The 23,249-nt window shown below is 38.5% G+C and overlaps 1 long non-coding RNA gene and 1 pseudogene across 1 annotated transcript; one reads left to right on the forward strand and one right to left on the reverse strand.

Moving 5' to 3' along the window:
• Positions 1-551: 551 nt before the first annotated feature.
• LOC143665398 (uncharacterized) lies at positions 552-9,289 on the forward strand. The gene is made up of 3 exons (XR_013166934.1): positions 552-861; positions 1,754-2,045; positions 9,237-9,289. It is a non-coding gene; the product is annotated as an uncharacterized LOC143665398 (long non-coding RNA).
• A 781-nt stretch (positions 9,290-10,070) lies between these two features.
• Positions 10,071-12,849, reverse strand: LOC143665791 (rho-related GTP-binding protein RhoQ pseudogene; annotated as a pseudogene).
• Positions 12,850-23,249: the final 10,400 nt, after the last annotated feature.

The raw sequence follows: 23,249 nt of genomic DNA on the forward strand, positions 1-23,249 counted from the left end.
GAAGGCGCGTTTCGTTTCCCTGTGCTCCTTATCATGCTCCCCAAGGAAGCAGGCACACTGCGCTGCACGGTTTTTGGATTTGTACCCTCTGAAAATGCCTTGGGTTTTCCAGGGGAAAAAGAAGGTGGTGAAGCTAAGGCAGTGGCAGCACCATGGCTGAGCTCAGCGGTCACAGGACTATGTTTTGTCTTGTCTCTAGTGGTATAATTTTATCGATTTATTAGCAGTCTGGAAGCTGCCGGCTCTCAGATAGCAAACAATCCAGGCAGTATCCTGAATTAGCCAGCAGCAACCTTCCTTCCTGCCCCTGACCTTCAGCTCTTATTTCCAAATTCTCAGCCCGTGAGCAAACTGGCCCGCCCTTTCCTGCCTACCACAAAGCTGCTTTCACAGGGAGGGGCCTTTTGAATTCAAGTGCAGAAAATCCTCATATTCAATTAAAAGAAAAAAATAAAGCCTTCAATGGTTGCTAGGGTTTTGTGTATCCTGCTCACCGTGCTTTCCTATGAAAGAGACTCGTCTCCATGGAAACAGCCACGTCACAGGCTCTGTACAGCTGCGCCTGAGACCCAGGCTGCCCTTTCAGAGCAGCTTTCCCATCAGAGCACCCCTCCTGGAAACTGTGCCTGGGGGTCGAGGGAGAAGACCCCGGAACTTTTAGTGGCTTTTCAATAACCAGCCAATCAATCTCCGATCCTTTGTGCTCTCTCTTTCCCTTCTCCTCTCTCTCTGTATTGCAAACAGAAGTAGGAGGCAGTTAAAGTAATAAAGACCTTTTCTCTTCTGTATTTCCACTTTCCTCATGTATGGAGCGATTAGGGTCCCACCACACCCACACACACGTGCACACAGGACGCGCAGGTAAGCTGCAGCCTGGAGGAGGTGCCTTAGACTGGACGCTCTGGGATTTCCCCTGGTCCACGAAGATGCAAGGCCACCTCGGGCCAGACTCCAGAAAGTTCTTTGCAACCCACCCAAGGGGAGGCTTCCCTGAGAAAACCTGGGGCAGGGCGGGAGGGTGGGAGGGCCCTCCTTATCTTAGAAAGGAATGCACAGTGACATGGCCCCCTCCAGGCAAAGTTACCTCCTACTGGCCGGTGGCCCTTGCTTTATAAGCAAAGCGACCTCAGAATTTACCCTTTATCACAGCACACATGAGAGGCCGTCCTCATAACCAGGAGACAGCAGGCGAGATCGTGGGCTGTGCGGGCGTCCAGGGTTAGGCCCCTCCCTCACACAGCGTGTGCTTTACAGTAAACGCACCAGTAAGCTAGGGTGTGAGGGATGGTCACAACTGACGCACACACATCTTCGTTTTCTACCTTCTCATATATTAGAGCAGACAGGGAAAGTCCCGAGGTCTCTGAGCTGTGAGCCAGCTGCCCTGAGCTCTGATAATAAGGCTCATTGTGGAAAGCTGGTACTCCCTTTATCCTTTATTGTTTTTTACTTTAGAAATGTATAATCACAAGGGCAACCCCCTAATGCTAATGGAGAAACTTGAATTAGCTCCTAACTAACAGCACTTTTACTCCCTCACGTTAGTAAATTGTTTCTACCTATCATAAGCCCCTCTCTCTCTCTCTCTCTGTTTACACTTGCTATTGAAATTATATTGACTTCATTTCCCCTTGCGGAATCCCTAAAAACCTTGAGCTCCCTAGAGTCAGGAAGACAGATTTTTAGGCCCATAGGCCATCTGATCTCCAGCTTCACACCCAGCAGTAAATCCTGTCTCTCCTTGAAACCCCAGAGTCTCAGGAAGTGGTCATTTGAATGCTTTGGGCAGAGAATCTGTCGCCCTTGTCCAGTACCGATTTGGTGACCCAGATGGGGTGAAAGGTCCTGACAGCAAGGAGGCCAAATGCCCAAGGCCCTGGAGCCCCCTGGGACAGGTGAACGCAGTGGCAGACGTCTGCAGCCGCTGGGCTGCATTCAGTGTAGAGGCCTGGCAGCTGGGTTTTTCTCTGTTCTGCTGGTACTCCAGACCCTCCTGACACCTTCGGAGAGAACCGTTTCCAGTTCCAAGTCCAGACATCTCACTGGTAAGCAGCCCACCAAAGGGAAAGTGGGTTTCGGAGCTAATTCAGTGGTTGCGTCTCCCCGGGCCCGGCTCTGAGGTCCAGTCCTGCTCCCAGAATCACTCCCTGCTCTGGCCTCCACACCTTCTGCTCTCCGGGTACCACTGTCTACGGGGCTCAGCCCTGACCTGGGTTGGTCTGTTGCGTGTACTCCTGGAAAATAAATAATCCAACAATTAATTGGTATTTAATGAAATTAAGTATGCCTGTTTAGCTGTTGACTAGTGTGTTTCTTAGGTATAGTAAGTGTTTAATGCCTGTTTAATTGTTAATTTGGAATGTTTGGTCTAGTTATTAATTGGTATGTTTCTTTTTTAAAAAAACATTTTTAATGAGAAATCTTCACACACATCAATCCATACATGGTGTACAATCAGTGGCTCACAATATCACATAGTTATATATTCATCACCATGATCATTTTTTTAGAACATTTGTATCACTCTAGAAAAAGAAAAAATAAAAAACTCATACATATCATACCCCTTACCCCTCCCTCTCATTGACCACTAGTATTTCCATCTACCCAATTTATTTTACCCCATCATTTATTTATTTGTATCCATATTTCTTACTCATCTATCCATACCTTGGATAAAAGGAGCATCAGACATTGTGAAAGTTTTCACAATCGTGCAGTAACATGGTAAAACTTATATCTTTATTCAATTGTCTTCAAGAAGCAAGGCTACTGGAACTCAACTCTACAGTTTCAGGTACTTCCTTACAGCCACTCCAATACATTGTAAACTAAAAATGGATATCTATATAATGCATAAGAATAACCTCCAGGATAACCTCTTGACTCTTTGAAAACCTTCCTGCCACTGACACTTGATTTTGTCTCATTTCTCTCTTCCCCTTTTTGGTCCAGAAGGTTTTTTCAATCCCTTCATGCCGCATCCCAGTTCATCTTGGGAGTCCTGTCCCATGTTGCCAGGAAGATTTACACCCCTAGGAGTCATGTCCCACATAGCAGGGAGGGCAGTGAGTTCACCTGCCAGGTTGGTTTAGAGAGAGAGGCCACATCTGAGCAACAAAAGAGTGTGACTAATAGGCCTAATTTTAAGTAGGCTTAGCCTCTCCTTTGCAGGAATAAGTTTCATATGGACAAACCCCATGTTCAAGGGCTCAGCCTATTGATTTAGATGTCGCCAGTGCTTGCAAGAATATCAGAAGTTCTCCAAAAAGGGAAGTGGAATATCTCCCCCTTTCTCCCCAATCCCCCAAGGGTACTTTACAAATATTTCTTTGTTCACTGTTCAGATCACTCTGGGATATATCAGGGCATCACACTAACTTGGACAAAACAACAAAATCTCATGCCCTATTCAAGATTCCATGTATAATGATGTTGAACTAAACTGACCATACAAGTTAAATTAGGCAATGCACTACCTAAAATACAAACTTAACACCAAGTAAACATCTCTTCCTTTGGTTTCACACAGACGTTGAAGTTTTAAAATATGGACAATATCATCCTTTATTCTGTGTTCTGATTTACCTTAGTCCTATCCAGATCAACTTCATTCAAATCTGTACTCGATGTCTGATCACTTTTTCAACTTTCTAAACAGTTCCTGTATGGGGTGCTGCTGACTTTTATAGCTTCAGAGCTCTAAGTCTGAGTCTCAGGTGTCACATAAGTACCCAAAGCTTCTGGGAACAATCAGGTTATATACAAACAGCTCAGCATCTCAGAATTTAGAAATAATCATTGCACCTCCTGAACAGATGTGACTGCTGTAGGAGCTTATAATCTAAGACCCTTTACAGTGGGTCCCCACCTGATAACCCATGCTCTCAACTTCAGTTTACTGAGTTTTTATATTATAGTTAGTCCATATGAGTGAGGCATGAAAATATTTGTCTTTTTGTGCCCAACATTTCATTCAACATACAGTCTTTAAGGTTCATTCACCAGTTACATGCCTCACAGCTTCATTCCTTCTTGCAGCTGCTCAGTAGTCCATCGTGTGTACACACCACAGCTCCCCCTTCCATTCCTCAGTCATCGTACCCTTAGGCCACCTTTATCCATTGTGAATTGCAAGTATTTCTGCCATAAACACTGGTATGCAAATGTCCTTTCCTGTCCCCACTCTCAGTTCCTCCAGGTACGTACTGAGCAATGGGGTTTCAGGATCCTATGGCAGCCCCACCTAGCCTCCAGTGGAGCCACCACACTGCCCTCCAAGGGGCTGCACCTCTCATTTCGCTGCTGACAGTGAATAGTACATCTCTTTCTCCACATTTCCTCTAGCACTTGTTTCTCTCTGTCCATTTTTAAACAGTTTCATCCGCACGTCATACAATCCAGCCTAGGTGTATAGCCATGCCTTCGCCACCATAATCTATATGAAGACATTTCCTTTTCTTCCACAAAAAATCCACACCGCTCCCCCATGTCCCCTGTCTGTTAACATTTAGTTTTTGCATAATCCCTTTATTACATTCAGTGGAAATTTATTACAATGTTAGTATTGACTAAAGACCCTAGGGTGCATTGATTGTAGTTCTGTCCCCCTGTACACCCTCCATTTCCCACACCCTGCAATATTGACGTTCACTTGTTCTTTCTCATGCAACACGTTTTCTTATTTGTACATTTAGTCATCATTGTACACTCTAGGCAGTCCTCAGTTATAGCATCTCAACCTTTATCCTCTATCTTTCATTCTGGTTTCATACGTGGCCCCAGCCCTTCTCCCTCTATCATCCTCACGTTCAGCTTCCTTCAGCACTTACATTATTGTTCTACAATCAGGTAGCATTGTGATCCATTTCTGAATTTTTCAGTCAGTTCTGTTACACGATCTGCATTCCTTCAGCACCAATTGCCAATCTCTACCCTTTTTCAATCTCCTGATGACCTGTGTTCTTAACTTCAATTCTCAAAGTTCACGCATTAATGTTGATTCATATTAGTGAGACCATGCAGTATTTGTCTTTTTGTTTCTGGTTAATTTCGCTGAGCATGATGTCCTCAAGGTCCATCCACATGTTACATGCTTCATAACTTTATTCTGTCTTACAGCTGCATAATATCCCATTGTATGTGTATACCACAGCTTGTTTAGCCACTCATCTGTTAGGTTCCTTAAATATATAGTAAGTGTAAGTGTCTTTAAATTTGTTAATTGGTGTCTAACTGCATTTGTATTGCTCAAGCATTCCTAATCCTTACTGATTATGGAAACTCTTTAAAATGGGAACTTTCGGGCTGTATTGAAAAATTAGAAAGTTTTTTTGTGTGTGAGTCTATCAGAAAAAGACTTATTTCTGTAACACAATCTGGCCTCAATATGATTTAGAGTCAGTAGAGAAATGGCCTGAGAATAGCTCTATGGAAAGAATACTGTATTACAGTTAAAATTATTCTGCGAAAGAGTAGAAATGGGATGAGATGATGTATATTCAATCCTTTATTTGTCCCTCTCAAAAGCATTTTGTGTATGTTTCTGGTGTGACTAACTTTCTATTTGTATCTGTCTGCTTTTCAATGTATATCTTTATACCTCTCTATGGTAATAGCAATGTAACAGAAAATTCCTAAAGAACTCTCTTATGAATTGCTTAAAGAAAAATAATTGCTTTTATATAAACATAATAATTAGTACACTTGAAGTTCTAGAGAAAAAGGGGAAAAACCCTCTAAGCAGCAAGGTTCAAAGCCTTAATTTTTATTTATTTATTTTAAATATTTTTAATGACAAAACAACATACAAACACAAAAATGTTTAACAAACAAACATTCCATACATGGCATACAATCAATGGCTCACAATATCATCACATAGTTGTATATACATCACCATGATCATTTTTTAGAACATTTGCACCACTCCAGAAAAAGAAATAAAAAGAAAAAACTCACACATACTATATCCCTTACACATCCTTCTTATTAACCATTAGTATTTTCATCTACCCAATATATTTAAACCTTTGTTCCCCTTATTATTTGTTTTTCGTTTAGAAATATAGATTTCTTATTCTCCTGTCCATACCCTTGATAAAGGAAACATCAGACACAAGGTTTTTATGGTCACACAGTCACATTGTAAATGTTATATCTTCATACAATCATCTTTAAGAAACATGACTACAGGAACCAGCTCTACAGTTTCGGGCACTTCCCTCCAGCCTCTCCAATATACCATAAACTGAAATGGGATATCTATATAATGCATAAGAATAACCTCCAGGATAACCTCTCCACTCTTTTTGAAATCTCTCAGCCACTGAAACTTTATCTTCTCTCATTTTTTCTCTTCCCCGTTTTGGTCAAGAAGTTTTTCTCAATGCCTTGATGCTGGGTCCCAGCTCATCCCAGGATTTCTGTCCATCATTGCCAGGGAGGTTTACACTCCTGGGAGTCGTGTCCCATGTAGAGAGGGGGAGGGCAGTGAGTTCACTTGCCTACTTGGCTCAGAGAGAGAGGCCACATCTGAGCAACAGAAGAGATTCTCTGGGGGTTACTTTTAGGCCTAATTTTAAGTACACTTAACCTCTCCTTAGCAGGAATAAGTTTCATAGGAGCAAACCCATGATTGGGGGCTTGGCCTATTGGTGTGATTTTCCTCACTGCTTGAGAGAATATTCTCTCATTTGAAATTCTCCAAATGGGGAAGTTGAATATTTCCCCCTTTCTCCCCATCCTTGGGGACTTTGCAAATACTTCTTTATTCACTGTCCAAATCACTCGGGGATGTATCAGGGAATCACACTAATCTGGAAAAACCAACAGAATCTCTCGCCCTATTCAAGATTCCATGTACTAATGGTGTTCAACTATACTGACCATACAAATTAAATTAGGTAATGTCCTACCAAAATATAAATTTTGCACCAAATAACATCTCTCCCTTTTGTCTCACACAGAAGTTGAAGTTTTAAAACATGGATGAGATCATCCTTTACCCAGTCTTCTGATGTACCTTAGTGCTATCTGATCAGCAAAGCCTTAATTTTTTGTAATTACTGTAAACAAACTTGGACATTAGAGAGAAACCACTCTGGAGTTTCCCTAAGGCAGTGGTGGGCTACCAGAGGGCTGCCTTGGAGAAGAGGACGGGACTTTTTCTAATTGTCCAGGTCTCAGCTTTAAGTGAAATAAATCTAATAATAGGAAACAATTAAAAGAAGGTACATAGGAACTCTCAAATCCCACTTTTGAGATTTTGAGGCAGACCAGCTCTCATTCTCTTTGTCCCACCTGTCCCTGCGCTGGGGCCTCAACGCCGCAGCCACTTGAATGGAAGGACTGGGGAGAGAAAGATGGGGCGTGACGTTTAGGATTCCTTCACCTGGGTCTAGAGATTGGAAATGGTGGGCAGAGAAGAAATGCTTTGGAATAGGCCATGTTTGTTGACATTTTTTCCCCCCTAAGACTATCTGTGCAATAGTAACCATTGTAAACAAATCATTAGTAAAATATAAATAGCCTTGGGATACGAGCAATCAAATAAGATCTAATTTTAGTAACATGAAAGGTCTTTGAAAGCTATAGAAATGTTTTCCTGGATTTAAGCTTGGGACAAATTAAACATTGCAAGTATTTTCCAGAGCTTGATAGTTGGTGTACTTTTAAGGTTGTTCATAATTTTAGGATAGTATGAAAATAAAGAGATTTTTTCTAACCTACAATAGAAGGAATAAAAAAGCAAATACAAATACAGCTGTAAAAATTGCAGTGACATAGTCCATCTGATTCTTGTTTTATAATGATTTTGTGCATCAAACACAATTTTATTCTATTTAAGTATGTTCTTCCTAAATTTTTAGAAGCTGACAAAATAAAGTAGTATTACAAGTACATTCTCAAGATTCGTCCTAAAAAGTAGCCTAACTAGACAGTTGCATAAACTGAGCAAGGTACCTAATATAAAATATAATAAAATGAAGATATGCTGATGCTTCAAATATCCTATTTAAGGAGTCAGTTGGGTTTGGTAAAAAATATAAATGTGAGCATTGTAACTTAAATTATCTGGATTCAAAGAATTCCAGAATTAGATGGTTCTTAATTTCTTTGCTATTTCTTACTCCAGTATGAGCAAGAATTTGGATTTGTAGTGACTTTGTTAATGTCAATCAGCATATTTTTGATAAGTACATTGTATAATCAGGTTTGTAAGTGCTGTCATCAATGAGGAAGACGTAATTCTTAGCTTCAAAGAGTTTATATTATACTTGGAATATTCTTATATCAGGGCAGAGCATAAGATAGTAATATTTAAAGTACGTGCCAATTATCTTAATAAAGGAGTGAAAATGTTGGAGAAAACTTTTTTTAGAAAAGCAGATAAATAAAGAATGGCCTAGGGAAAACCTCATAGAAGAGATGACATTTATGTCACCACTGAATAACAAAGTAGCAATTAAAGAAGTGAACTAGTTTTTAAAGAAACCATAACTTAACTTTATGATTTAACATATTCCTGGTATTATTTAGAAGTTTAGAATAATGTTGAAAAAGTTATTTTTTTCTGGCTACATATCCCTTAATTGTTGGAAAGCTGATAACATTTCAAACTTGGGCTCTTTTGACCTTCGAAGGTAGTTGTAGATTGAACTGAGTGATTTTAGGCAGACTGTAAAGTAGTGATTTTTATGCTGTGAGTATAAAATACATAAATGCCTGGCTGTTTTCTAAACCAAGCATTAATTTTTCTTCTTCCATTATTTTGTAGTATCTCTGTCTCTTCTCCCCTTCATGAATACTGTTATTTGAAGACAGTATGCATGTTTAAAGAGCTTTATACATTTGTTTTCAAATGTATTTCTAGTTGTATGTAGTCTGGATTTTAAAAAAGACTATAGGTAGCATGGATAGTATTTTAAAATTATTTTCCATTCAAAGATGATCCTATTTTCTCATTAAAGTGAATTTTATTTATTGCTGGCTACAAACCCTGAAAGAATATGAAAAATTGTAGAAGGTTTAGTCAATGGTGACTAAAATTTAATAAGCTTGTCTAAAGGCATATATGGTTTATTCTAAAATAAAATGGCTAGGTCTTTTTTTTATTTCTCGTATGTTGTATGGTGGGGTGACATTTCACTGTTTTTCCATGTGAGTATCCCATTATTGCAACACCATTTGTTGAATTTATTTTTTGTTTGTCTTGCTTGTTTGTTTGTTTTTAGGGAAGTGCCATGGACTGGGAATTGAAGCTGGGTCTCCTGCATAGCAGGCAAGAATTCTACCACTGAATTACCATTGCACCCCTAAAATGGCTAGTTTTAATATGTAAGACAAGACCTGAATGAATATAGAAAGTTGTAGAAAGTTTATAAAAGTAAATTCCATCTGTCATAGTCAATGCTGACCAAATATTTGATAACCCTGTTTTTAAAAAAAAAATTTGTGTCAAACTGTGTATTCATACAAAAGTAAAGTTTAATTTCCTCTCTGTTAAAATAACATGGATTGTTGGTCTATTTTTATGAAAAGTTATTAAAAAAAGTTTCTTATCATGTAAGTGCTCTTAGGTGCCTACAAAACAAAGATTTATAATAGAGTAATATCCTTGTTGATTTTTGTATTGACCTTATCGTCCTTTATTTCAGAAGACAAGTCTTCTCACTTTTAAAGGAAAATTGTTGCAAAGAATTTGTTCTTTCACCTTGTGAAAGTGAGGTGCCAAAATAGTTTAACATATGACACAGGAGGTGTTTGGGAAGAATTACAGTTACTAAATAGGATTTTCTGTCCTTCTGTTAGCTACATTTGTATGGGTGAAATGTTATTCACATATTTACAGATTATATAAAAATTTCTAAAGATTGACAATGCTTTCATTGTCCACATTATGTCCTGATATAACTGTAATGATGGTGGACAATGGTATGATGTCATTAGTTATGGTTTTAGTTATTCTTAGAAAAAAGATTCCATATCATGGAAACAATCAAATGTACTTGTCAGTCACACTAGTTCACGTTAATGCTTTTCTAAAAGTCCATGTGGTCAGCTATGAGTCAGAACTGCATCTGCAGGACAAAGGGACTTTAAAAGAGAAGCAAGACAAATAATATAAATTGTGCTTTACTGTTAACATAATTCTGGTAAGTGATTAAGGTGAAACCTTTGCTATGGTTTGCGATTGATGACCCCAATATAAGATAACAGTCAAATGTTTTTATTTCTGGTAAACTTTATTTAAAAATGCCTATTAAAAAATTACAGCTTAGATTGAGAGCTCTTATAGCAGTCACATTTACCCTTTTTTAAAAAAATTTGTTTTGTATTATCAAACCACAACAACATACAAACATGAACATTCTTAACATATGAACATTCCGTGTATGGTGTACTGTCAATGGCTCACAATATCATCACATAGTAGTGTATTCATCACCATGACCATTTTTTAGAACATTTGCATCACTCCAGAAAAAGGAATAGAAAGAAAAAAGAAAAAACTCACACATCCCATACCTCTTACCCCTCCCTCTCATTGGCCACTAGTATTTCCATCTACTCAATAGATTTTAACCTTTGTTCCCCATATTTTTTTCTATACCCCTTAACCACTCCCTTTCATTGTTCACTAGTATTTCAATCTACTCAATTTATTTTAACATTTGTTCCCCCTATTATTTATTTATTTTTAATCCATATTTTTTACTCATCTGTCAATATCTTAGATAAAAGGAGCATCAGACATAGGTTTTCACAATTACATAGTCATATTGCAAAAGCTGTATCATCATACATTCATCTTCAAGGAACATGACTACTGGAACACAGCTCTACAGTTTCTGGCACTTCCCTCCAGCCTCTTCATTACACCTTACTAGAAAGGTAATATCTACTTAATGCATAACAATAACCTCCAGGATAACCTCTCAACTCTGTTTAGAATGTCTTGGCCATTGACACTTTATTTTGTCTCATTTCTCTCTTCCCCCTTTTGGTCAAGAAGGTTTTCTCAATCACTTGATGCTGAGTCCCAGCTCATTCTAGGATTTCTGTTCCATGTTGCCAGGAGGGTCCACACCCCTGGGAATCATGTCCCATGTAGACAGGGGGAGGGCGGTGAGTTTGCTTGTCATGTTGGCTGGAGAGAGAGGCCACATCTGAACAACAAAAGAGTTTTTCTGTGGGTGTCTCTTGGGCCTAATTTTGAGTAGGCTTAGACTATCTTTTGTGGGGATAATTTTCATATGAACACACCCCAACATTGAGGGCTCAGCTTATTGCTTTGGTTGACCCCACTGCTTGTGAGAATATCAGGAATTCTCCAAATGGGGAAGTTGAATTTTCCCCCTTTCTCACCATTCCCCCAAGGGGACTTTGCAAATGCTTTTTTTTTTTTATGACAATGTCTGACCTACAATTTTAATTTTTAATTTTAGCATGTATCTCATGCAAGTTGGGGAGCATCAAACTAAATCTACATTTACCAGAAACATTGTTACAGTTTAATGCACATTAACTAAAAATGTACATTTTTAGTGTTCATGGTAAATGCAGTTATGACCTTGTTGCACTTTTGGCATTCTTTAAGAAAGCACATTAAGCTTTAATATAGAAATATTTAGGTTACACTCAACTTGTGCTCAAGTACTAATAAAACATTTGCTCTTTTTTTTTATCTCATATATTCTCTCCTCAGATAAGACCCATCTCCTGCATGCTTGGAGCAAACTTCAGCTGTGTGGCTGGGCTTGTTGTTTCACCACTCTGTATATACTGGAATAGAAAGTGACTTCTATGCAAGAACAATTAGTTGGAGGGAAGGGAGAAGATATTTCTTTGTTCAGACTCCATAAAGACTGTGCAGAAATGTGTACGGGCAAAGCCAAGCGTTCCATTTACAGCAGTTAATGTAGTTACAACATGATGAGATTGTAAGCTGTCTAAACTATGAAACCCCTGAGAGATTGTACCTTCGAGTTGAAATAAAGTATTTATAATAGATTGTGGCTTCGGATGCTGTTTGCTGCTTCTTGGACCTTTAAGAGACATTTTTAACTGTATGGAATTCTGAAGGCAGTTTTTTGCATCCCCTCCCCCCCAAGTTTTAAACTGCTTTATTATCTGGAAGAGGTCTGAGAATAACTATAGCATTCATATGTTTTCTGAGAGAAACAGTTTCCTTGGCTACTGAAGATTTTTCTCTCGTAATCCAACAAGAGTTTATGCATCTTGAGCTTCGTCTCTTTTTCACTGTGTGTTTCTTGGAGTTACAATGGCTATGGTAGCCTCATCAGAACCAGTCTTCAATCCCTCTGGGTTAAAGCTGAGTGTTCCACATAGCCGCATGCTCCTATCTCTTCTGCTAGTTTCTGTCCTTGTTCAATACAAACAGGTTTTTCTCTCATGTCATTCAGTCTTGCTAAAGTTTTGGGGTCATCTCGGGGATCAGTCTGAGTTCCTGTTAATAAAAAGGGCACATCTGGTGTGTATTCCTGAAGATCTGGTGCCCACTCCTCTTTCACATTTTGAAAAGAGGCTGGATTGGCCATGGAGAAGCATGGAAGGAAGACATCAGTCATGGGATGAGATGGCGGTCTCAGACCGTCACAGTCTTCCTGTCCGTCAGGGTTATAGAGTCCAGAAGGCCCTGCCTGCCCCCACAGTGATGCCAACTGCGTGGTGGTCAGAGACGGTGGGCACACATGCCCCCGGGAAGGCGTCCCTGGCACAGCTCCTGAGTAGGCACGTCTTGCTCACCTCTCCAGCACCGACGACCACGGGTTCCCTGGAATCCCTTCCTTGGCCCGGCCTCCCCAAGAGGATCCGCCTGATCATAAGACTGTCTGCCCCTGGAAGATGGCAGCTTGGGGAGGGCAGTGGAGGGGCTGCAAATATTTATTCACTCTTCAAATCGCTCTGGGATTTATCAAGGCATCACTCTGGACAAACTTACAAAATCTCACACCCTACTCAAGGTTCCATGTACTTATGGTGTTCAATTAAGCTGTCCACATAAGTTATATTAGGAAGTGCACAAGTCAAAATATAAATTTTGTACCAAACAAACATTTTTTGCTTGTCTCACACATAAGTTAAAGTTTTAAAATATGAATTACCATCTACTTTCAACACCCTGCAATGCTGACATTCCTTCGTTCTTCCTGATCAAAAACACTTTAATTTGTACATTTTGTCACTATCACTGTACCCTCTAGGCATTCCTAGATTATACCATCTCGGTCTTTATCATCTATCTTTCCTTCCGATTTCATTTGTGCCCCAGGCCTCCTCCCTCTATCATTCTCACATTCAGCTTCATTCAGTGTTCTAACATTATTGTATTATGGTTAGATAGTATTGTGCTATCGATTTCTGAGTTTTTACAATCAGTCCTGTTGCACAATCTGTGTCCCTTCAGCTCCAATTACCCAATATCTACCCTATTTCCATCTCCTGATGGTCTCTATTATCAACTGACATTTTCCAAATTCATTCACTATTGTCAGTTCATATCAGTGAGACCATACAGCATGTGTCCTTTTGTTTCTGGCTAATCTCACTCAGCATAATGTCCTTAAGGTCCATCCATGTGGTTACATACTTCATGACTTTATTCTGTCTTACAGCTGCATGATATTCCATTGTATGTATATACCACAGCTTGTTTAGCCACTTGTCTGTTGATGGACATTTGGGCTGTTTCCCTTTCTTGGCAATTGTAAATAATGCTGCTATAAACATTGGTGTGCAAATGTCCGTTTATGTCCTTGCCCTCTTGTCCTCTGAGTAGATATCTAGCAATGGTATTGCCAGGTCATATGGCAATTCCATACTTTGCTTCCCGAGGACCCGCCAAACTGCCTTCCAAAACAGTTGTACCATTTGACATTCCCAACAGTGGATAAGTTGCCTCTTTCTCCACATCCTCTCCCGCACTTGTCATTTTCTGTTTTATTGATAATGACCAATTCTGGTGGGTGTGAGATGATATCTCATTGTGGTTTTGATTTGCATTTCTCTAATAGCCAGTGAAGTTGAGCATCTTTTCATGTGCCTTTTAGCCATTTGTATTCCCTCTTCTGAGAAGTGTCTGCTCATTTCTTTTGCCCATTTTGTAATTGGGTTGTTTGTCTTTTTGTTGTTGAGTTGAACAATCTCTTTATATGATCTGGATATAGACCTCTGATATATCATTTCTAAATATTGTCTCCCATTGTGGAGGCTGTCTTTTTATTTTCTTGACAAAGTTCTTTGATGCACAAAAGAGTTTAATTTTGAGGAGTTCTCATTTATCTATTCCTTTCTTCAATGCTCATGTTTTGGGTGTAAGATCTAGGAAATTGAACTTCCGGATCAAGATGGCAGCTTAGCAATGTGTGCGTTTTAGTTCGTCCTCCAGAACAACTACTAAATAACCAAAAACAGTACAGAAAAGCTCCTGGGGCCACATCAGTGACCAGACACACAGCATACCCCAGTATGGACCAGCTGGACCAGCTGTGAGCCCCCCCAGAACCGTGAGTTCCTCAAGCTGCTGTGGCCAGCACCCCTCCCCCATAGGCTGCTTCCCAGAGGGGAAAGGAAAGGGACTTTACCAGCAGTAGGGGCTAAGCCCAACCAAACACTAATTGTGGAATTAATTCACAAATTTTGACTACTAAAAATAGGCCTCCAGCTCAGGTGAACCTGGTCAAAGTGGAGGTCGCTCATTTTTGCCCCAGCGCCAAGGAGGCAGGGCTGATGGAAAAAGAAAAAAAAAGAAAAAGAAACAAAGGTTTTTGTGGCTGCATTCTTACAATGGCTTGACTACCTTTGGATACAGCGGCAGGACTTCTCAGGCTGCAACTGCCCCAGGCATAGGCAGAAACAAGCTCTTTTGAGGGTTTGTCTGCAACCTGTGCCTTCCCCAGGGGAGAGATGAAGCCCAACTCAGGTGGAATCCCTTCCTTAAGGAATTCAGACCCCAGGGCTTGGTAATTTGAAGCCATTAAAACCAGCCTATAACCTCTCCTCTGTGTCCGCCACAGCCCCAGCAGGGAGAGTCTGCCAAAGTAAAAGGTACTGCATCATCTTATGCTGGTGGGACCTGCAGTCAGACAAGCGCCACATACTGGGCAGGATAAGAAAAACAGAGTCCAGAGACTTCACAGGAAAGTCTTTCAACCTGCTGGGTCTCACCCTCAGGGAAAACCGACACAGGTGACTCTTTCCTCCCAATAGGAGGCCAGTTTGGTCTGGGAAAATCCGGCTGGGGTCTATAATACCTAAATAGACCCTCCTAACAGTGGGGGAAAAAAGGCACCACACAGGCAGGGCAAGAAACAAGATAACAAGAACTGAAAAATTCTCCTCTGTTAAACAAAACCCAAGCTAGGGGTCCAGATAAAGCTGAACTGAATGTCAAAGAAAAGATAGACAACAAATTCATCCAGCAAGAAAACCCTAGATAAAAGAAGTGAAACAATCTCCAGAATAAACTAATTAAGGTAATTAAAGGCCTAGATGCCAGCAAAAAATAACAAATCACACTAGGAAAATTGAAGACATGGCCCAGTCAAAGGAACAAACCAGCAATTCAAATGAGATACAGGAACTGAAACAATTAATTCAGAATATACAAACAGACATGGAAAACCTTGTCAAAAACCAAATCAATGAATTGAGGGAGGATATAAAGAAGGGAAGGAATGAACAAAAAGAAGAAATCGAAAGTCTGAAAAAACAAATCACAGAACTTACGGGAATGAAAGACACAGTAGAAGAGATGAAAAAAACAATGGAAACCTACAATGGTAGATTTTGAGAGGCAGAACATAGGATTAGTGAACTGGAGGACGGAGCATCTGAAATCCAACAAGAAAAAGAAAATACAGGGAAAAAAATGGAAAAATATGAGCAGGGACTCAGGGAACTGAAAGACAATATGAAGCACATGCATATACGTGTTGTGGGTGTCCCAGAAGGAAAAGGAGGAGAAAAACTAATGGAGGAAATTATCACTGAAAATACCCCAACTCTTATGAAAGACTTAAAATTACAGATCCAAGAAGTGCAGCATATCCCAAAGAGAATAGATCCAAATAGACATACTCCAAGACACTTACTAATCAGAATGTCAGAGGTCAAAGAGAAAGAGAGAATTTTGAAAACCACAAGAGAAAAGCAATCCATCACATACAAGGGAACCAAATTAGACTATGTATAGGTTTCTCAGCAGAAACAATAGAGGCCAGAAGATGGTGTGATGATATACTAAAAGAGAAAAACTGCCAACCAAGAATTCTATATCCAGCAAAATTGCCCTTCAAAAATGAGGGAGAAATTAAAACATTTTCAGACAAAAAATCACTGAGAGAGTTTGTGACCAAGAGACTGGCTCTGCAAGAAATACTAAAGGGAGCACTAGAGGCAGATATGAAAAGACAGAAGAGAGAGGTGTGGAGAGGAGTGTAGAAAGGAAGACTATGAGCAAAAGTGAAAAGAAGGAAAATTAGAAGGACAAATAAAATCCAAAAGGCAAACTGGTAGAAGAAAGTACTACCCATGCAGTAATAACACTAAATGTTAATGGATTAAACTCCCCAATCAAAAGACATAGACTGGCAGAATGGATTAAAAAACAGGACCCATCTATATGCTGTCTCTACTCAAAGTACCTGAGGGCAAGGACGCAAACGGACATTTGCACACCATTGTTTATGGCAACATTATTTACAATTACCAAGAGAAGGAAACAGCCAAAATGTCCATCAACAGATGGGTGGCTAAACAAACTGTGGCATATACATAAGATGGAATATTATGCAGCTGTAAGACACAATAAAGTTATAAAGTATTTAACAACATGGATGGACCTTAAGGACATTACACTGAGTGAGATTAGCCAAAAACAAAGGACAAATACAGCATGGTCTCACTGATATGAACTGACATTAGTGAATAAACTTGGAATATTTCATTGGTAACAGAGACCATCAGGAGATAGAAATAGGGTAAGATATTGGATAATTGGAGCTGAAGGGATACAGATTGTGCAACAGGACTGAATATAAAAACTCAGAAATGGACAGCACAATATTGCCTAGTGGTAATACAGTTACATTAAAACACTGAATGAAGCTAAACGTGAGAATGATAGAGGGAGGAGGGCTGGGGGCATAAATGAAATCACAAAGAAAGATAGATGATAAAGATTGAGATGGTATAATCTAGGAATGCCTAGAGTGTATAATGATAGCGACAAAATGTACAAATTTAAAAAATGTTTTTGCATGAAGAAGAACAAAGGAATGTCATTACTCTAGGGTGCTGAAAATAGATGATAATTAATATTTTAAAATTTCAACTTTTGTGTGAGACTAAAACAAAAATTTTTATTTGGTACAAAATTTATATTTTGACTAGTGCATCTCCTAAAATAACTTATGTAGATAGTTGGTTGAACAACATGGATCCTTGGGTAGGACATGAGATTTTGTTGGTTTGTCCAGAGTGATGCCCTGATGAATCCCATAGTGATTTGATCAGGGAGTGGAAAAGTATTTGCAAAATCCCCTTCAGGGAATGGTGAGAACAGGGAAAAATTCAACCTCCCCAAGTTGAATTCTTGATATTCTCACAAGCAATGTGGAAAACCAAAGCTATAGGCTGAGCCCCTAGTCTTGGGGTTTGTTCATATGAAATTTAACCCCACAGAGGATAGGTCAAGTCTACTTAAAATTTATGCCTAAGAGTCACCCCCAAGAGAACCTGTTTTGTTGCTCATCTGTGGCCTCTCTCTCTAGCCAACACAACAAGCAAACTCACCACCCTCCCCCTGTCTACGTGGGACATGACTCCTAGGGGTGTGGACCTTCCTGGCAATGTGAGACAGAAATCCTAGAATGAGCTGAGATCCAGCATCAAGGGATTGAGAAAACCTTCTCGACTAAAAGGGGAAGAGTGAAATGAGACAAAAAGTGTCAATGGCTTAGAGATTCCAAACAGAGTCGAGAGGTTATCCTGGAGGTTATTCTTACATATTAAGAAGATATCACCTTGTTATCCAAGATGTAATGGAGAGGCTGAAGGGAACTGCCTGAAAATGTAGAGCTGTTTTCCAGTCGCCATGTTTCTTGATGATGATGATTGTATAATGATACAGCTTTCACAATGTGACTGTGTGATTATGAAAACCTTGTGTCTGATGCTCCTTTTATCTACCTTGTCAACAGATGAGTAGAACATATGGAATAAAAATAAATAATAGGGGGAACAAATGTTAAAATAAATTTAGTTTGAAATGCTAGTGATCAATGAAAGGGAGGGGTAAGGGGTATGGTATGTATAATTTTCTTTTTTTTCTGTTTTCATTTTATTTTTCTGTTGTCTTTTTATTTCTTTTTTCTGAATAGATGCAAATGTCCTAAGAAATGATCATGATGATGAATATGCAACTATGTGATGATATTGTGAATTACTGATTATATATGTAGATTGGAATGAGCACATGTTAAGAATGTTTTTGTTTCTTTCTTGTAATTTTTTTAAAATAAAATTACATAAAGAATGTTAAAAAAATCTAGGAAACCACCTCCTATTATAAAAGATTTATAAGATATTTCCCTATATTTTTGTCTAAAAATTTTATGATCTTAGATCTAATGTTAAAGTCTTTGATTCATTTTGCATTAGTATTTGTATAGGGCGTGAGATATGGTTCCTCTTTCATTCTTTTGCATGTGGATATCCAGTTCCCCAAGTCCTATTTATTGAAGAGATTGTTCTGTTCCATGTAAGTTGGCTTGACTGCCTTATCAAAGATCAATTGTCCATAGATGAGAGGGTCTATATCTGAATACCTATTAAAATTCCATTGGTGAGTATATCTATCTTTATGCTAGAACCATGCTGTTTTGACCATTGTAGCTTCATAATATGCCTTAAATGTAAAGATAGAGTGAGATCTCCAACTTCATTTTTCTTCCTCAGGATATTTTTAGCTATTCGGAGCATCCTGCCCTTCCAGATAAATTTGGTGATTGGTTTTTCTATTTTTGAGAAGTAATTTTTTGGTATTGCATTGAATCTATAAATCAATTTAGGTAGAATTGACATCTGAACTATATTTAGTCTTCCAATCCATGAACACGGTATGCCCTTCCATTTATTTAGGTCTTCTGTGATTTCTTTTAGAAATTTCTTGCAGTTTTCTTTGTCTAGGTCTTTTGTATCTTTAGTTAAATTTATTCCTATATATTTTATTCTTTTGGCTGCAATTGTAAATGGAATTTTTTCTTGATTTCCCCCTCAGATTGCTCATTATTAATGTATAGAAACACAACTGATTTGGGGGCATTGATTTTGTACCCTGCCACTTTGCTGTACTCATTTATCAGCTCTAGTAGTTTTGCTGTGGATTTTTCGGGGTTTTTGACACATAGTATCATATCATCTGCAAACAATGAGAGTTTTACTTCTTCCTTTACAATTTTGATGACTTGTACTTCTTTTTCTTGCCTAGTTTTCTGCTCTGGCTAGAACTTCCACACAATGTTGAATAACAATGGTGACAGTGGACATCCTCGTCTTGTTACTGATCTTAGAGGGAAAGCTTTCAGTCTTTCCCCATTGAGGATGATGTTAGCTGTGGGTTTTTCATATATTCCCTTTATCATGTTGAGGAAATTCCCTTCTATTCCTATCCTTTTAAGTGTTTTCACCAAAGAAAGGATGTTGAATTTTGTCAAATGCCTTTTCTGCATCAATTGAGATGATCATGTGGTTTTTCTGCTTTCATTTGTTGATGTGGTGTACTGCATTAATTGATTTTCTTATGTTGAACCATCCTTGAATAGCTGGGATAAATCCAACTTGGTCATGGTGCATAATTCTTTTACTGTGCTGCTGGATTTGATTTGCAAGAATTTTGTTGAGGATTTTTGCATCTATATTCATTAGAGAGATTGGTCTGTAGTTTTCTTTTCTTGTAGTATCTTTGCTGGTTTTGGTATAAGGGTGACGTTGGCTTCATAGAATGAATTAGGTAGCCTTCCATCCTCTTCAATTTTTTTTTTTTGAAGAGTTTGAGCAGGATTGGAACTAATTCTTTCTTGAATGTTTGGTAGAATTCACATGTGAAGCCATCTAGTCCTGGACTTCTCTTTTTTGGGAGCTTCTTAATGACTAATTCAATTTCTTTACTTGTGATTTTTTTTTTTTGAGGTCTTCTATTCTTTCTCAAGTCAACGTTGGTTGTTCATATAGTTCATACCTTTCTAGGAAGTTGTCCATTTCATGTATATTGTCTAGTTTATAAGCATAAAGTTGTTCATAGTATCTTTTCATTACCTCCTTTATTTCTGTGGGGTCAGTGGTTATGTCTCCTCTTCCATTTCTGGTTTTATTTGCATCCTCTCTCTTCTTCTTTTTGTCAACCTTGCTAAGAATCCATCAATCTTATTGATTTTTCTCATAGAAGCAGCATCTGGTTTTGTTGATTTTCTCAATTGTTTTCATGTTCTTAATTTCATTTATTTCTGTTCTAATCTTTGTTATTTCTTTCCTTTTGCTTGCTTTGGGGTTAGTTTGCTGTTCTTTCTCTAGTTCTTCCAAGTGGACAGTTAATTCTTCGATTTTTGCTTTCTTCTTTTCTAATATAGGCATTTAGGGCAATAAATTTCCCTCTTAGCACTGCCATTGCTGCATCCCATAAAATTTTTTTTAAAGCTTCATAGTTTATCACTAGAGAGAAAGAAACAGTCAGAGTGAAAGCAAGAGGAGAGCAGGCAGGTGGGAGCCAGTGAAACCTGCTATTAAAAACAGGAATGGCTCCCACAGCCCATAAATTTTGATATGTTGTGTTTTCATTTTCATTTGCCTTGAGATATTTACTGATTTCTCTTGTAATTTCTTCCTTGACCCATTAGTTGTTTAAGAGTGTGTTGTTGAACCTCCAAATATTTGTGAATTTTCTAGCACTCTGCCTGTTATTGATTTCCAAGTTCATTTCTTTATGATCTGAGAAAGTGTTTTGTATGATTTCAATCTTTTCAAATTCATTGAGACTTGCTTTGTGACCCAGCATATGGTCTACCCTTGAGAATGATCCATGAGCACTTGAGAAAAAGGTGTATCCTGCTGTTGTGGGGTGTAATGTTCTATAAATGTCTATTAAGTCTAGTTTATTTATTGTATTACTCAAATTTTCTGTTTCTTTATTGATTCTCTATCTAGATGTTCTGTCCATTGGTGAGAGTGGGGAATTGAAGTGTCCAATTATTACGGCAGATGTGTTTATTTCTCTTTTCAGTGTTTACCTCATGTATTTTGGAGCACTCTGGCTTGGTACATAAATATTTATGATTGCTATGTCTTCTTGTTAAATTGTTCCTTTCATTAATACATAGTGTCCTTCTTTGTCTGTTTTAATTGTTATACATTTGAAGTCTGATTTGTTGGATATTAGTATAGCTACTCCTGCTCTTTTCTGATTGTTGTTGGCCTGAAATATCTTTTTCCAACCTTTCACTTTCAACCCATGTTTATCCTTGGGTCTAAAATGCATCTCCTGTAGACAATATAGATGGGTCCTGTGTTTTAATTCATTCTGCCAGTTTATGTTTTTTCATTGGGGAGTTCAATCCATTAATATTTACTGTTAAATTATTGTAAGGACAGTACTTTCTTCTACCATTTGGCCTCTTGGATTTTATATGTCATATCTAATTTCTTTTTATCTTCTCTGATGGTCTTCATTTCTACACTCCTCTCCACACCTCTCTCTCTTATCTTTTCTTATCTGTCTCTAGTCCTCCCTTTAGTATTTCTTGCAGAGCTGGTCTCTTGGTCAGAAATCCTCTGTGACTTTTTTGTCTGAAAATGTTTTAATTTCCCCCTCATTTTTGAAGAACAATTTTGCTGGATATAGAATTCTTGGTTAGCAGTTTTTCTCTTTTAGTATCTTAAATATATCACACCACTGTCTTCTCACCTCTATGATTTCTGTTGAAAAATTTATGCATAGTTTTATTGGGCTTTCTTTTTTATGTGACGGATTGCTTTTCTCTTGCTGCTTTCAAGATTCTCTTTCTCTTTGACATCTTATATTCTGATTAGTAAGGTTTTTGGAGTACATCTATTTGGATCCTTTTTGTTTGGGGTACACTGCGCTTTTTGGATTTGTAATTTTAAGTATTCATATGAGGTGGGATATTTTCAGTGATAATTTCCTCCATCAGTTTTCTTCTCCTTTTCCCTTCTCTTCTCCTTTTGGGACACCCACAACACGTATATTCATGTGCTTCATGTTGTCATTCAATTCCCTGAGTCCCTGCTCATATTTTTCCATTCTTTTCCATATATTTTCTTTTGCTTATCAGATTTCAGATGCCCCATCCTCTAGTTCACTAATCCTATCTTCTGCCTCTTACAATCTAACATTGTAGGTTTCCATTGTTTTTTTCACCTCTTCTACTGTGCCCTTCATTCCCATAAGTTCTGTGATTTGTTTTTTCAGTCTTTCAATTTCTTCTTTTTGTTCATCCCTTGCTTTCCTTATATCCTCCCTCAATTCATTGATTTGAATTTTTGATGAGATTTTCCATGTCTGTTTGAATATCTTGAATTAATTGTTTCAACTCCTGTATGTCATTTGAATTGCTGGTTTGTTGCTTTGACTTGGCCATATCTTCAATTTTCTTAGTGTGATTTGTTATTTTTTCTGGTGTCTAGACATTTAATTTCCTTAATTAGTTTATTTAAGAGATTGTTTTCACTTTTTTACCTAGGATTTTCTTGCTGGTTGATTTTGTTGTCTATCTGTTCTTTGACATTCAGTTCAGCTTATTCTAGTCCTCTAGCTTAGGTTTTCTTTAACAGATCAGAATTTTTGAGTTCTTGTTTTCTTATTTCTTGCCCTGCCTGTATGGTGCCTTTTTTATCCCCTTAGGAGGGTCTACTTAGGTATTACAGACCCCAGTCAGATTTTCCCAGACCAAACTGGTCTCCTCTCAGGAGGAAAGAGCCACCTGCATCAGTTTTCCCTGAGGGTGAGACCCAGCAGGTTGAAAAACTTTCCTACGAAGCCTCTGGGCTCTGTGTTTTTCCTGTCCTGCCCAGTAAGTGGCACTTGTCTGCCTGTGGGTCCCAACAGCATAAGGTGATGCGGTACCTTTAACTTTGGCAGACTCTCCCTGCTGGAGACATGGTTGAGACAGAGGAGAGTTTGTAGGCTGGCTTTAATCACTTCAGTTTTC

This window comes from Tamandua tetradactyla, chromosome 21 (assembly GCF_023851605.1).
Source record: "Tamandua tetradactyla isolate mTamTet1 chromosome 21, mTamTet1.pri, whole genome shotgun sequence".
NCBI classification, from domain to species: Eukaryota; Metazoa; Chordata; class Mammalia; order Pilosa; family Myrmecophagidae; genus Tamandua; species Tamandua tetradactyla.